The 13,553-nt window shown below is 38.7% G+C and overlaps 1 long non-coding RNA gene across 2 annotated transcripts in view; it reads right to left on the bottom strand.

Moving 5' to 3' along the window:
* Positions 1 to 4,062: 4,062 nt before the first annotated feature.
* The window catches only part of LOC116426217 (uncharacterized), a 45,285-nt gene continuing 35,794 nt past the window's right edge, over positions 4,063 to 13,553 (bottom strand). The window contains exons 2-3 of one of the 2 annotated variants that reach the window (XR_004234860.2): positions 6,939 to 7,054; positions 4,063 to 4,788 (exon numbers count right to left, since the gene is read on the bottom strand). This is a non-coding gene — a long non-coding RNA (uncharacterized LOC116426217). The remainder of the gene's footprint in view (positions 4,789 to 6,938; positions 7,055 to 13,553) is intronic. The other variant, XR_012999886.1, reaches the window with a different exon arrangement.

Below are 13,553 nucleotides of genomic sequence, written 5' to 3'. Positions count from 1 at the left end.
CGTAACAGTCGCCGGGGTGGGTGTTCGTCTGAGAGAGGGGTAGGAGGAGGGCAATGTCCGAGGCGGTTTCGGGCGCGGTCCTTCGAGCTTAATGAACACGAGGAGGATGGGTGTGCGGCTTAACCAAAGTGACGCAAAGGGAAGGAAGTGGAAGCCGACCGCCGACCGAGGGCGGGTGGCGTCGCGTCGAGTCGTTTAAATTTGGAGCGACGCGCGCTCGGAAATAGACGGTTGGTTCCTTTCCCTCTCTTACCTTGCGTACGCGATCCTGTGCCCTCGCGGCCGGTTCCGCGTGGCTCTTCCCGATCTTCCGATCCTCTTCGGGCCGCTCGCCGCGCGGCCTCTTTACCGGAGCGCCGCCGGAAGCGATGCCTCTGCGAAGCGGAAGCGGCCACGCCGAAACCGCCAGATAAATGGGGAACGGGGAAAGATATATGGCACGAAAGGGGAAATGGGTTAATAAGGGATGGAAATGGGGGGTTTTGTAAACGAGTGTTGGTAAATGATATTACACGGTGTTTAACACTTTGCACTCGAAAGTTCCCGAAAAATTCAATGTTTTTCAACATGCATGAATTAGAAATCGAAGCTATTTTATTTCGATATTTCACGCTCGATATATTGCATAGAAGATTTTATGATTTTACTGCTTTGCCCTCGAAAATTCTCCACTACAAATGTTCAATGTTTCTTGATGCAATATAGACGACATTCTTTGAAATTAATTACTGAGGAAACATACGTAAATTAGGAATCGAAGCTATTCCATTTCAATATTTTATGCTTGATATATTACATAAAACTTAACATTGCATATAAGATTTTATAATTGTATTGTATCGAATTAAGTACTGATTGAGAGTCGCCTCTCGAGTGCAAAGGGTTAACACGATGACTGCCACGAAAAGTATCAGTGGTCTGCGTATCACTTATTCCTTTGTAGATAAAATGGGATAATTATTAATTATTTGTTACCACAATTTTTACGTTGCACTGTCATCTAGTTATTTACGTTATTGAATACTTTGATTCAGCGTCAGTTGTCTTATGAATTATAATTATTTTCAAGTCATTTAAAAGCTCCGGTCACCGGTGACCACCGTAGAAGTCAACGTGTCATCACTATTTCCACCGAAGGTGTCAAAAGACACCTTCTGAAACTTTATGGAAATAATTAGTTTATAATTTCTCATAAAAATCACAAAGAAATATGTTTCCTTGCATATTATTATACCCGTAGTAATGTAGTCATGTAGCGTTCATGCAGATGTATTGTAAAATTGGAAAATCCTGGTGCGATGCAATGCCAGAGATATTTGGCTCGAAAATCAGTGGAAACTGTCGAGATTGCTACATTGTGTTCATTATAGACCGCATGAAACATAAATCTTAAATTCGCGACTGAATTAAACATCATTAATCTAATGTCTACTTTTGTATACATACACAATAAATCTTCTATTTTTAACTCTACCCGGTAGTTCTGCATTAAACTAGTGTATATCTCCTTATCAGAAAATAAATATCCTAATTTCAACCCTTCCTCCAAACTCCTCCTAGAAGACTCTCATTTTTCATATTGAGACGCTTATAGAACGAATCTCGTAATCACGTTAGAACGCTTGACTGAAATTAATCTGCATGACCGATATGAAAAATATCTGGGACTCTAGCGTCTCCGATTCGCCGAGGAATATTAATAATGCGGGAAATTTGAGAATGGTTAATAGCAGCTTTAATCTGACACAGCGGTGAATGCTTAGTACAATCGGACACGCCGAACTCTCGCAACAGCGTTGTTATTAAAGCGGATCCCGCCCGCAACTGTGAACGATGATCGCATTCTCAACCAGCGCGGACCAAACAATCAGCGTAAATTATACTGTGGCAACTTCCTTGTTACAGTAGTACCCTGACTTAGTTGTTGACAAGCGAAAACCGCGCAATGGCGTCTGCCAACGCGTCAGCCATTATTACTTGGACCGTGTACCCCGCTGACAGCCATCTTTACGCGACGATACGCCGTCCATTCGAGAACACGGATATTTCCGTTCGACTTCTTTAACCCTTTGAACTCCAGTGTTGAATATAACTCGACATGAAATTCGGTCGAAAGTGTGCTCCTTTGTCGAGGCATTATTAACGCTTTGCGTCCGGAAGTGTTTCGCTAGAAATGCTTGACATCTTCTAATTAGACAAAGACGATATTTTTGTACATTAACTCAAAGAGAAGTCACAAGTACGTTGAGGAACAAGGCTATTTTGCCCTAAATATTTTGCTAAACATTAAATTTTATAGTTTTACTATATCAAATCAAGTGATGACTGAAACTCAAAGGTCAACACTAGAGCAACGGAGTAGTTGACGTAATTACCCCTGTGCTCTCGAAAGTTTTCCACTAGAAATATTCTTCGAAACTAACTAATGAGAAAGTATACAGAAATTAACCCTTTGCGGTCGAACATTGTCTAATGATACAAATGATATTTTTTGAAATCAGCTTAATGAGAAATCATACACAGATTAAGCAGCAAAGTTCTTTTTGTTTCACATATTGGCGCATTTGTACAAAGCTTCATATTAAATATTAAATTTCATAATTCTGTATGTATTGAACTAAGTGGCCTCTTTATTTCAATATTTCACGTTCGATGTGTTATATAAAGCTTAATATTATATATAAAATTTTATAATTTTGCTATATCAAATAAAGTGGTGAGAGTTGAGTGCAAAGGGTTAATATGTAGTCCTTATACAAATTGTAATAGATTTATCTTCGGCTTTTTCATATATTAATATATAGCATTGTAGTAAAACTATTTATTTTTCAAACCATTTCGAATATTTAATGCTTTTAAGATGTGAATCATCGCGAAATAAGGAAACTTGAACTAGTCATTGTTCTATTATTATGTTATTATACTATGTCCAATGTTATTTCTAAAAAGAATTTTTTACACTGTATACCATTAAGTAACCATCTTTCAAAGTACACTTCAAATGAAACACTTACGATAATACAAAATTATCGAAAGTAAACTATAAAAGTAACTCGCCGTGCAAAGGGTTACAAATGGAGTTTACACGGCGAAAAATATCGAGCACACGATGGAATATTGTACAAGTTAGTAACCAATCCCTTTACCTCGAAAAACAACGGAAAAAGAAACACATCGATAAATGTGAGCGTTAATGAAAATAAATAAAATTGTTACGTAAAAGCCGCTTCAAAGTTTGCCGAGCACGTGACGTTCGGCGAAGTTTTAAAAAAGATCTCGGGAACGGCAGGATCCAAGGCAGAGCCGGGGGCCTCGTTAACGTATCTGATTTATTTGCAGACGTCGGGCGTATCGTCTTGAGCCTCTTCAAGCCTGAAGTACGATCAGAAGTAGTTGAGCGAAGTAGATCAAACGCGTTTCGGCTTCGAATAAATAGTAGGGGCTTATCGCGAATCGAGCAACAGATCGACCGACAGGTCGTGATGCTGAGTTTCGTCACAAATAGTACAGAGATCGATCGGGAAGCCTTTGATCATCCCTTGCTCCGTGAATTTTGGAACTCTGTTGAGTCTGGCAGGAACAAGCTGTTTGGAGAAATAACCGTGGCGCGTTGTGATATTCGCCAAAATAGTAGAGCAATCTTGTGGGTAACCGAGGAAACATTAAAGGAATCTTGTGTTTCGTGAATGCTTCGAAGAATTAGGGAACAAAATAACAAACACTTGATCGAGTCTTATTTCTTGAACACGTGGTGCTTGAAAATCTTGCAAGTATAAACTGCTTTATACGAATATTGTCTATCTCTGTATAGTATTTAACTGTTATAGTTTATGGATATACACTATACCTACATAGTATTTCATATAGTAATTAATCTAAAATACCTCGTCAATGTAAAACTGTATCTTACCTTCCTAAAAGTGTTACCAAATGGTCAAGTTTGATGTAAAATTGTATTTTACCTTCCTGAAAGTATCACCAAAATGGAATCCAATCTACCACATATATCCTACGAAAATGAATAAATTAACAATTACTTTCACTAAACAAACAACTCGTTAATCCAACGATACAGAACCCAATCTATAATACAATTTCTTTATTCCCAACATTAGAGTTACAAAAATGGCACCAGAAAGATATCTAATTAAGCAAACATTCCACAGATAATCTGTATTACATACAAACCATAAAGACACTGCCAGAACTCATCCAACGGATACAGAATCCAATATTACAGGTTCTATAAACGGTGCGCACCTATTGCACGCAAGATAAACGGCAGGCAAACGGTAAAAGCCACCGACCGCCAAAACCAGGCATCCTGGACGGATTTGGTCTCGTCTACCTACTTTTAAGGTATCCCGATTTCTATCACTCAGGCTTACCAGCGATCCTAACTTCCTTAAGCCCCGTGGAATCCCGTTAGGCATTCCAAAATGTCACCGATCCCCTAGGCGGATGGCCCGATCGATCGGAAGTCGTAAACCGGGACGAAACGCGGCTAGTTTGTTTTCCCCCGCCCCCGGCATTCAGCGCGGATTTATGCATTCGTATAATTGGCCAGATGGCTCCCAGTTTTATTTCGGTGACACTAAAATATTACGGTATCCGCTTCCCCGTGTCATTCCACGTCTATTTTTGACCGAGGCAGAAGCTTCTAGGGGCGCGTTCGACTCCTCCATTCCATTCCGCCGCGATGAACCTAACTTTCTTCTACGTTGTCGACTATGGTCTATGATGTCTTCATTCAGAACCGCCAGCTGCCGCATCCTCGCCTGCAATTGTCTGTTAACACAACGAAACGCCACCGTTATTATGGGATTTTTAGTCTATCGAGCTCGAGCTACTAGGGAAGTTAGCCCTTTGTATGGTTAACACGTTGTTGACCATTGTTGACCATTGACCCCTTTAGCTATGGTGGGTTGCGTTGATATTCGGATGTCATGGTACTTGGTGAAAGACGGATCATGTATTGTTCAGGATATTTATTGTGTAATTGATCGAAAGTAGTGCAACCTTCTGGGCTGGATCTAAGTTTGATGGGAAAGTGGGATTTCTTGGATCGTCGAATTAGAATGTCATCCGTACAGATGGAAGAATTAAAACTACGATTAACATGCTGACTGCCACGAGAATTTCTAGCGTTTTGAACGGTAATATTTATTCTCTAATAACAGAGACAAATGATATTGAAAATAATTATTAATGATTTAGTATTACAGTAGTCATATTACGTTATGATCTAGCTACTTATGTTACTAAATATTTTTATTTAAAATCTATGCATTTTTATTTAATATTCTATTTTCTATGGTTTCTACCCTCTTTACTATGTATGAGTAATTATATTTATAGATTCATCGATTTATCGATTTATTTGATTATGAACAATTTATTAGAATGCGAATAAACGTACTATTCATTACAAGTGTCTATTTATTCGAACAGTAACGGATTAATACCACAGAGGAATCCTTCATTTCGACTCATTTGCAATGAATAGTATTGATTTTTATCAAATCGTGCTGGGAATCTTCATTAAGAACTGATTTCCATTAACGTGCAACGATATTTATTAAACTCAACTGGAAATATTTATTCCATATCTTTAATACTAGAACTAGAAAGTATTTAATACATTCCATATATAATTCTTCTAAAAATCATATAGAAAAATTAAATTTCTGATGATATTCATTATTAGTATGCAAATGAAACTAACAATTTTCAAAATAATTCCCAGTATTTCACATTTTTATGGTACAAATAATTGCGAAATAAAAAAACTGAAGTTAACCATTTTGACTGGCTCCACTGTCAAGTAGCAAGGGTTAAGGGGTTAACGCGCCCACCAAAAGAAGAGCACGAAGGTACTTTCCGGTTAGCGCGGAATCGTCGAATACCTCGCAATCACGGTTACACATCGACGCCATCGGGTTTGATTAATTCTTCCACTTCCTCAACGCCCGAAATTGAGCACAACGTGCTAACATACCGCGCACCGCTATTAATTAGCCACGATGCTACAGCATTCTTGTGCACCCCGTCTAAAATATTGAACATTGTTCCCCGCGACTTATTCGCCGACACTGTACTATTATTTAACTGTGAAAATGGATATTAATTATCCGGCGAACGGGATTTTCACGGTATCGGAATTCAAGTTAAGTCGGACGGTAAGCCGGATACGGTAATTAAACGCTTGAAAGGGGCCATATACAATGATAAATTAAATACAAATTAATACGTTTTCGTTTTGTATTCTACCGAATCAGTAGCAGAGAAATAAATAGCTTTAATTCGCTGCTAATGAGAAACTTCTGAAGTGATTGTTGAGTCGTTAATAAAATTTTATATTGATTAATATTAATATTAGAATATCCAAATGGTTCAGAATCACCTGTTTTAAGTTTCTTCTTTTACAAATATTGGAAAATGAACTAAAAGTGAATTTCATCCAACAAAATAATGTCTTAAAATTCAATGTTAAATTTTATATAATGCATCAACACATGGAACATCTAAATAAAATACTTCTGTGTCTTAATGTATGCAAGATATTTCTTTACATTAGTTGCAAAAAGTATCATTACTGTTTCATCAGAAGATAATGTATATTTATTGAGAAAAATATTGTCAAGTGCAAATGTTTAAACGTAATCTCTTCCATCATTTTTATCTACGTTCGCATGCAAGCACGTGTCTCTCCTATGTAAATACCACGACTTTCATACGTAATTCTTCTACAAATGATAAACAACGATTAAATTCCTGGTAATATTCATTATTATACAAGTGAAACTAGTAATTCTCAAAATAATTCCCACTTAACATATTTATATTACAAACAATCGCAAACTAAGAAATCATTGAAGTTAGCCATTTTAACTGGTTCCACTGTCAAGTAGCAAGGGTTAAGAGGTTAACACGCTCACCAGAAGACAACGTCCTTCCGAACTTGCATCGCTCATTCCAGAACCAATTAGGACGTAAGTCCGGAAGCCCCACTATATGTTGCTAACTCCGTCCTTCGTATACAAAAATCCGATGCCTGTAAAACGCCAAAATTCGTCGTCAAAGAGGAGCTGCGTTAATTGAAACGCAGCAGTGGATCATTTTTTCCCCGAACCGCGAGGCCAAGATTGGCCGCGGCCGTCGCCTATTAATATCGGTAAAGGGGAACGAAGAAGGGGGTATATTTCAATTAATCCAAATAAATCGGCACGCGACGCGACGCGGCACGACGCCGGGCGCGTGCGTGAACGGGAGGAAGGAAGAAAAAAGACGCGCGTCGGGGCGCTTGCGCGAGGGGCGTCGCGACGACCGCCGACGCCTTCTTGAATGAAACCGCCGCAGTCAGTTCGCATCAAGGCGTCCACCCTCGCTTCCACTTTTCACGGGGTATTCCTAATTAATCCCTTAACTGTCGAATTTCCCCGGTAAACAGTGCTATTCCGTGAACTTAAAGTCGAGTATCAGTCTCGTTCCTGGTTAAACGTAAAATCATTGCCGTTTAATGGCAGCCGAAAGGTAAACTTTTAGTTTTGCAGAAAAATTAAATCGCCCTTTTGAATTTGAATGAATTAACAAGGTTCTATACCGATTTCTCGTGGATCTGTCGTGGTTACGTATGTTACGGTAATGATAGTTAAGGGGTTAAACCGCTCGTGGACACGTCCGGTGACATTCCACGGGGATAATTCGATGGACCACACGATCGTTGGACCGACCGTCGAAACGGACAAGGTATGTTACCAGCGAACTTCGAACCTCGACCGGGAAGCAACAGTTTGCCCGCTTCCGGGACTCGGGCCTAGTTCCCAGGCGCGCGCTGTTTCGGTGATCCTTCGAGTTCATAGAGTATCGAGTATTAATTAACACTGGAACTACTGTAATTTTTTCGTTTTGAAATTATTGATATCTCAACAGTGTTAGGTGTTTGACATGATTTTAGAAATAAATAGTTTCACTCGAATAGGATTAGGTATTGGAAAAAATTAGCGTGGTTTTGATAGCAATGGATTGAGGCCTGATTTTAATTAGTACTTCGCTAGTTTAACACTTTGACTGTCACAACGGTCACCGATGACCGGAGCTTTCAAATTACAAGAAAATAATTATGACTTGGAAAATAATTGATTTCGAATACGAATTTTCCGTAAATAACTAGATAATAAGGTAATATGAGAATCTTCATATCAGAGAATTAATGATTCTTGCTTTGTATCTTTGCTATAGAAAGGATAAGTGATACATAAAACGCTGATGCTTTTCGTGGCAGTCAACGTGTTACGAATGAAATTGGTATTAGAAAATGTTGTTTATGATAGTATTAAATAGAATAAGATAATTTTACGAAAGCGTTCTGTGTGTAAATCTTGATTTAAGAACCCACATGAATATTTCTGGTACATAGTGCAATTTTATATGAAGAAATCGATAAAATCTGTTGCTATAATTTTTATGATTACGTGTTAATCCTGTTAAATACTTGTTAGTTCCAGTGTTAAGTAGTAAGTTGAAGATCTGATTCGATCACTCGCCGCATGATTTATTTTGTAATGTTATATTCTATAGGTGATATTACAATTTGGTAGAATTACTTTATTATTAATAATCCATTAGAAACAAAGGGAAATTCTATGTTTGTCTACGTTCACGTTTCCTTTAAAAGATGATTGATAATAGAAGAGCAATATTTAATTCGAAATCAAGAGGATTCAGTGACATTTATTTCTGTTAACTTCCATTTGAGATTCGCCTCGCCAGTCGGACGCGATATTGTAGGTCAAGGGGTTAACGCGTTGAATGCCTCGGTGGTCACCGATGACCGATACTTTCAAATTGCTTGAGGGCGATTATAATATGTAAGATCATCGAATAAAGCTGTTTAACATTGTGAGTAACTAGATAATAGTATAGCGTAAGAGTTATGACGTTAAATCATTAATAATTGTTTCTGCTCATCTTTGCCACGAAAGAACAAATAGTATATAAAACGATTTAGATTCTCGTGTCAGTCAACGTGTTAAATGATATACGAATTACGTGAAAACACGTTTTTATTTATTTCATTAACACTTTATCTTAAAAATAACATCTTCGTTTCTTTCAAGCACACAATGTATTAAGAGATGATATTTTTGATTCATAATCTTCAAAGGGATGATTTATTTCATGAATGATTATTTCTCGCTCTTAGGATCTGAAGTTCTTCACAAAAAAAGTTACTGTAGTTCAAAAAATTCATTTTAGAAGATAAAATCGTTTTGTTACAAAACATTTCAACGAATTAAGGATCAACCATTAACCTTTAAAATAATTCAATTTCGCTCGATAAGATTCGCTCTATGTTGGAAAATATGTTTACATATCAATTTCAATACTCTATTCAACAATAGAAATATTCTACTAATTTCCTCTGTCAGTATTCCATTCGGACAGTTCACGATCTAATACCAGAATCGTGTTTCAAACTGAATTCTGTACAACAACAGGCGAATTCTTCCAAAATTTACCTTCTTCTCGCTCGGCCTCCAAGAGGTCCGACTATTCTCGAGCACGATTCCATCAATAGCGATTCTATTTCCATTAATTAAGCTGTACCTGGCGCTAGAAGCTTGTTAGTAGCCAGTGATCTACGGTTCCTCTTAGCCAGGCCCGTTGTCGCGGGCGAAGATTCAGTTCGATCCCGGAGGACAGAGAGTAATTCCGTGTTGACTGGCCAGTTGGAGTGTAATTGACGAGCGATAGAATCGTCTCGGGAAAGAAGATGCGTTCAGACGGAGACCGATGAAGACATTTGCATATGCAATTTATAACCTCGAGAGGATGGCTCGCCGTGATATATGGTGATTCCTTCGTGTTTACGACGCCCATACGTCACAAATATCCGCGAATATCGCGACCGGCCGGCTGAGTTATTACCGATACACACCGGGATCCGACGCAGGAATAGACCGCGATCGTAAAATCAATACACTAGAAAGGAAACGATTACGTCAAGAAGATCGTCTTATCGGACCGGTATTCAACAGAATATATAATCGCCGCGATTCCCGTGGAATGCGAAGTGGAGCCTAAAGGAGCCTCGCGGACGCTCGTGTTCGGATTTATCCATAAAATCGAGTCTTTGATATCGGCGGAGCTAAACGAGAAATATATGTACCGAATCGATTCGAAGCTTTCAGGAATCAAGAAAGCCGTTTGATGTTCGTCGATTGCTGTTAGATTTTCGATGTTCCAACGCTTCTTCGTGTGCGAACGTGTGTATTTTAATGTTGTTTGCTTTGGAGGGCTTTCGCTGGTGGGACATCGTAGTTAACCGCTTGACCTACAATGTCGTGTCAGACTCGTGACGAAGATATTGAACTCAGTTTGAGAAACCTAAGTGTTATTTATTTGTTTTAAATATAAATCAAACGATAGCTTTCCGTTGTTAGTTATTAAAATTGTTTCTTTTTGTAATAGATTGTTAATGGTAAAGTAGTTGTATTGGTTGTAGTTGAGAAATAAATAGGGCAAAGGGTTAAATAATGGGAATAATGGAAATGAGGGAAATAGTTTGAGTTAGTGATATTATGAAGTTTCGTTGATATGGAACTTTATTTGTTGAGAATTTTCTTGCGTTGAAAATGTATTGATGGTTTTAATGATTAAAAGCCGGTTGTAAAATGGAACTATCCTATCTATTATTCGTTGGAGTTGTCCATGTGGAAAATAGAACTTTACTAGATTATAACTCATTGAACCCTGCTGGGAAGTTTAACTCGCTCAATCTGCCGCAGTCCGCTAATCAGTTTAAAAGTTCCAACCTCTAACAGTTTTACAGAATTATCCTCCGGTTGCTTATAAAATTAGGGAGCAAATTTTATCATGCTCATCTCTTGAATTACCTTAGATTTCAAAATTATTCAGTTACTACTAAAATATTCATATAAAAAGAAATTATGGATATCAATATATCAAAGAGTGACAATTGATTCTATTCTAATTCAATCATCAGGAATTACCACACATATGTATACATTATTCTTCTGCAGATATAGCAATGTATTTACTAAAATTTTCATTGCCTTGTATTTTACTTCATACATAATCAAAATGAGTTCTCTAAGAAACACTTGTATCTTCTCAATGATTGTAAAGAAAGAAATCAGAAATAGGTAATTTTGACCTGTCTGGTAGTTTTAGTCTTAAATTTATGTCATTACTGGTGCATTGAATGTCAGTCCTCTATTGTTAGGTAAGTGAACACGATTTTTCTATGAAAATCACGTCCCAAGGGTAAATTCGACAGTTTAAATTCCAATCGAATTCCCCATGGTTTCCGGCGAATCCGAATTCAGATGGGAACTGGTCCGGGTCTCGTAAATGGCAGCCGGTCTGGATGTTTTCTTTCCGGACGATCGCGCGGCTGGCTGAAACGTATTTGCGATTTCCGCGGGAACGCGTGCCGCGGCGCCAACTCAAACAAACCGAGCGACGCGGCCTGCGAGGAGACGCGCGCGGCTGGGAAAACCGGCGGAGAACAAATAATTCAGCCCTCGAGGAAAGCCAGAGTGGAGTCCTTCCGCTGCAGCGTTCGAACGTCGCTTCATCGTCGATCCTTGCTCACGGAAAAATGGCTTTCGACCTCGTCGAACCGCCGCCATTTGTAAAATTTCTCATCGGTGTTTGCTCAGCATTGTACCTTTCCTCTTTCTGAAAGTCCATCAAATTTTTCCCCGTCGATCTCTGTTTGTTATTCTCGTATTTGTTCCTGGATAGAAGCGAATCCATTTGGGTACTCTGTTTACTTTTTATTGTATTATATAACGTTGTTTGCGCGGGTATCGATCGTTTGCGTTTATTATAGAGATTTCGTGAGTGAGACGGTGAACGAGAAATTTTGATTGTGGTTTGTTGAGATTATCGGTGGCTGGATACGATTTCGAAGTGAACTGGAAATTTGGGAATTACGGATTTTGGAGATTTTCGAAGTTCGCATGTTTGATTTGGAAGTTTGGAAGGTTGGAATATTTAATGTTTGGAACTTTAGAACTTCGGTGCTTTGAAGTTTCGAAGCATTGAAATTTGGAAACTTGGAAACTTTAAAACTTAAAAATTCTGGAAACTTGAAATTTGTAAAGGTTAGAACTTTAGAACTTTAGAAGTTTGACATTTTTAAACTTTAACACTTCAGAACTTTGAAACTTTGGAACTTTGGAACTTCGAAAATTTGAAACTTCGAATATTTGAAACGTCGAAATTTGAAAATTTGAAGTTCTGAAAACTTAAAATTTTTAAAGTTTGAAACTTTGAAACTTTGGAACTTTAGAATTTTGAAACTTTGAAACTTTGGAACTCCAAAAATTTGAAACAATTCCCAGTGATGCATCACGCTAGCACAGCTAACACTACAACAGCAAAATATCAGTCTTCGAACAATATTATAAAAGATACCCCCGCATTGCTTCACAATAATTTTCTACCTAACAGAGGCACAGCCGTACAAGATTATTCCACCCCAAACTTCCCGTCAATTAACACACGAAAAACGCATTTCACGCCTTCCCCTGTCCGAGCGGGTCAACACCCACCGAATCGTCGCGTTAATTAAATTCCTACATTACACTCTCCGCGTGCCTCGAGCCTCCCTCGCGGTTTCGTAATCATTATAATGCCGTCCGCTGTCCCTCCGGAAACGTCTAGCGCCGTAAACAATTCTCACGGGCTGGCGTAATGGGTTTGAAACGTCGTCAAAAGAACTCGTCCGCCAACGAATTTCCCCGTGGTTTCAATAGGCAGCACCGCTACCTAATTAACTCGATGCTCGACGACGTAATGACCGAGACACCGATCTCGTTTGTAATTACATCATTCCCACCCCGCCGCTTTTCACCGCGTATTATCCATTCGTCTTCGATAAATGCCTTTTAGCAACAGAATTCGACCGACCTATTTATAATGAAGCTAATAATATTAGCGTATTAGACCGACCAATAAACCGAAGCATCGAACAATTCGATGTCCGCATTTAACCGTAAATTCGTCGATATTACGAGTCCGCGATTTACGCGGGACAGATTGCCGAATGAGATATCAGACGGCGGGATCATCGGATCAGTGACGTGCTTTGATCGGCTAATAATGCCCGCGAATTATCTCATAAATTCCGTAATATTATGAGTTTGTATTTTATTGGACAAGCTGCCTGTGATTCAGATATTGAACAACTTCATGGCTGGGCCAGCGGCGGCCTCTGACCAACTCGTAACATCAGCGAGTTTACGTGATAATTCAGTTGCGGCTTTTGATCGGCTCATAATATCGGTGAATTATAACGTAAATTATTTTACCGATTACCGCGTAAAGTCCTCGGTGTTATAAGCGAACGGATGTCTATGCAGTTGGCGCATTCTTTGCTGCGCAGAATGCATCGAAACGCGAATTATAACGAAGTCCTCGAGAGATTGTCAGTACTTCAAACTTATTGGGACCATTTTATCAACGAGTTCACTGCCACGGTCGTCGCCAACTTCCAAATTGCTTGAGAACGATTACAATAA

This window comes from Nomia melanderi, chromosome 12, assembly GCF_051020985.1.
Source record: "Nomia melanderi isolate GNS246 chromosome 12, iyNomMela1, whole genome shotgun sequence".
NCBI lineage: Eukaryota > Metazoa > Arthropoda > Insecta > Hymenoptera > Halictidae > Nomia > Nomia melanderi.
This window is presented reverse-complemented; position numbering and strand designations above follow the sequence as displayed.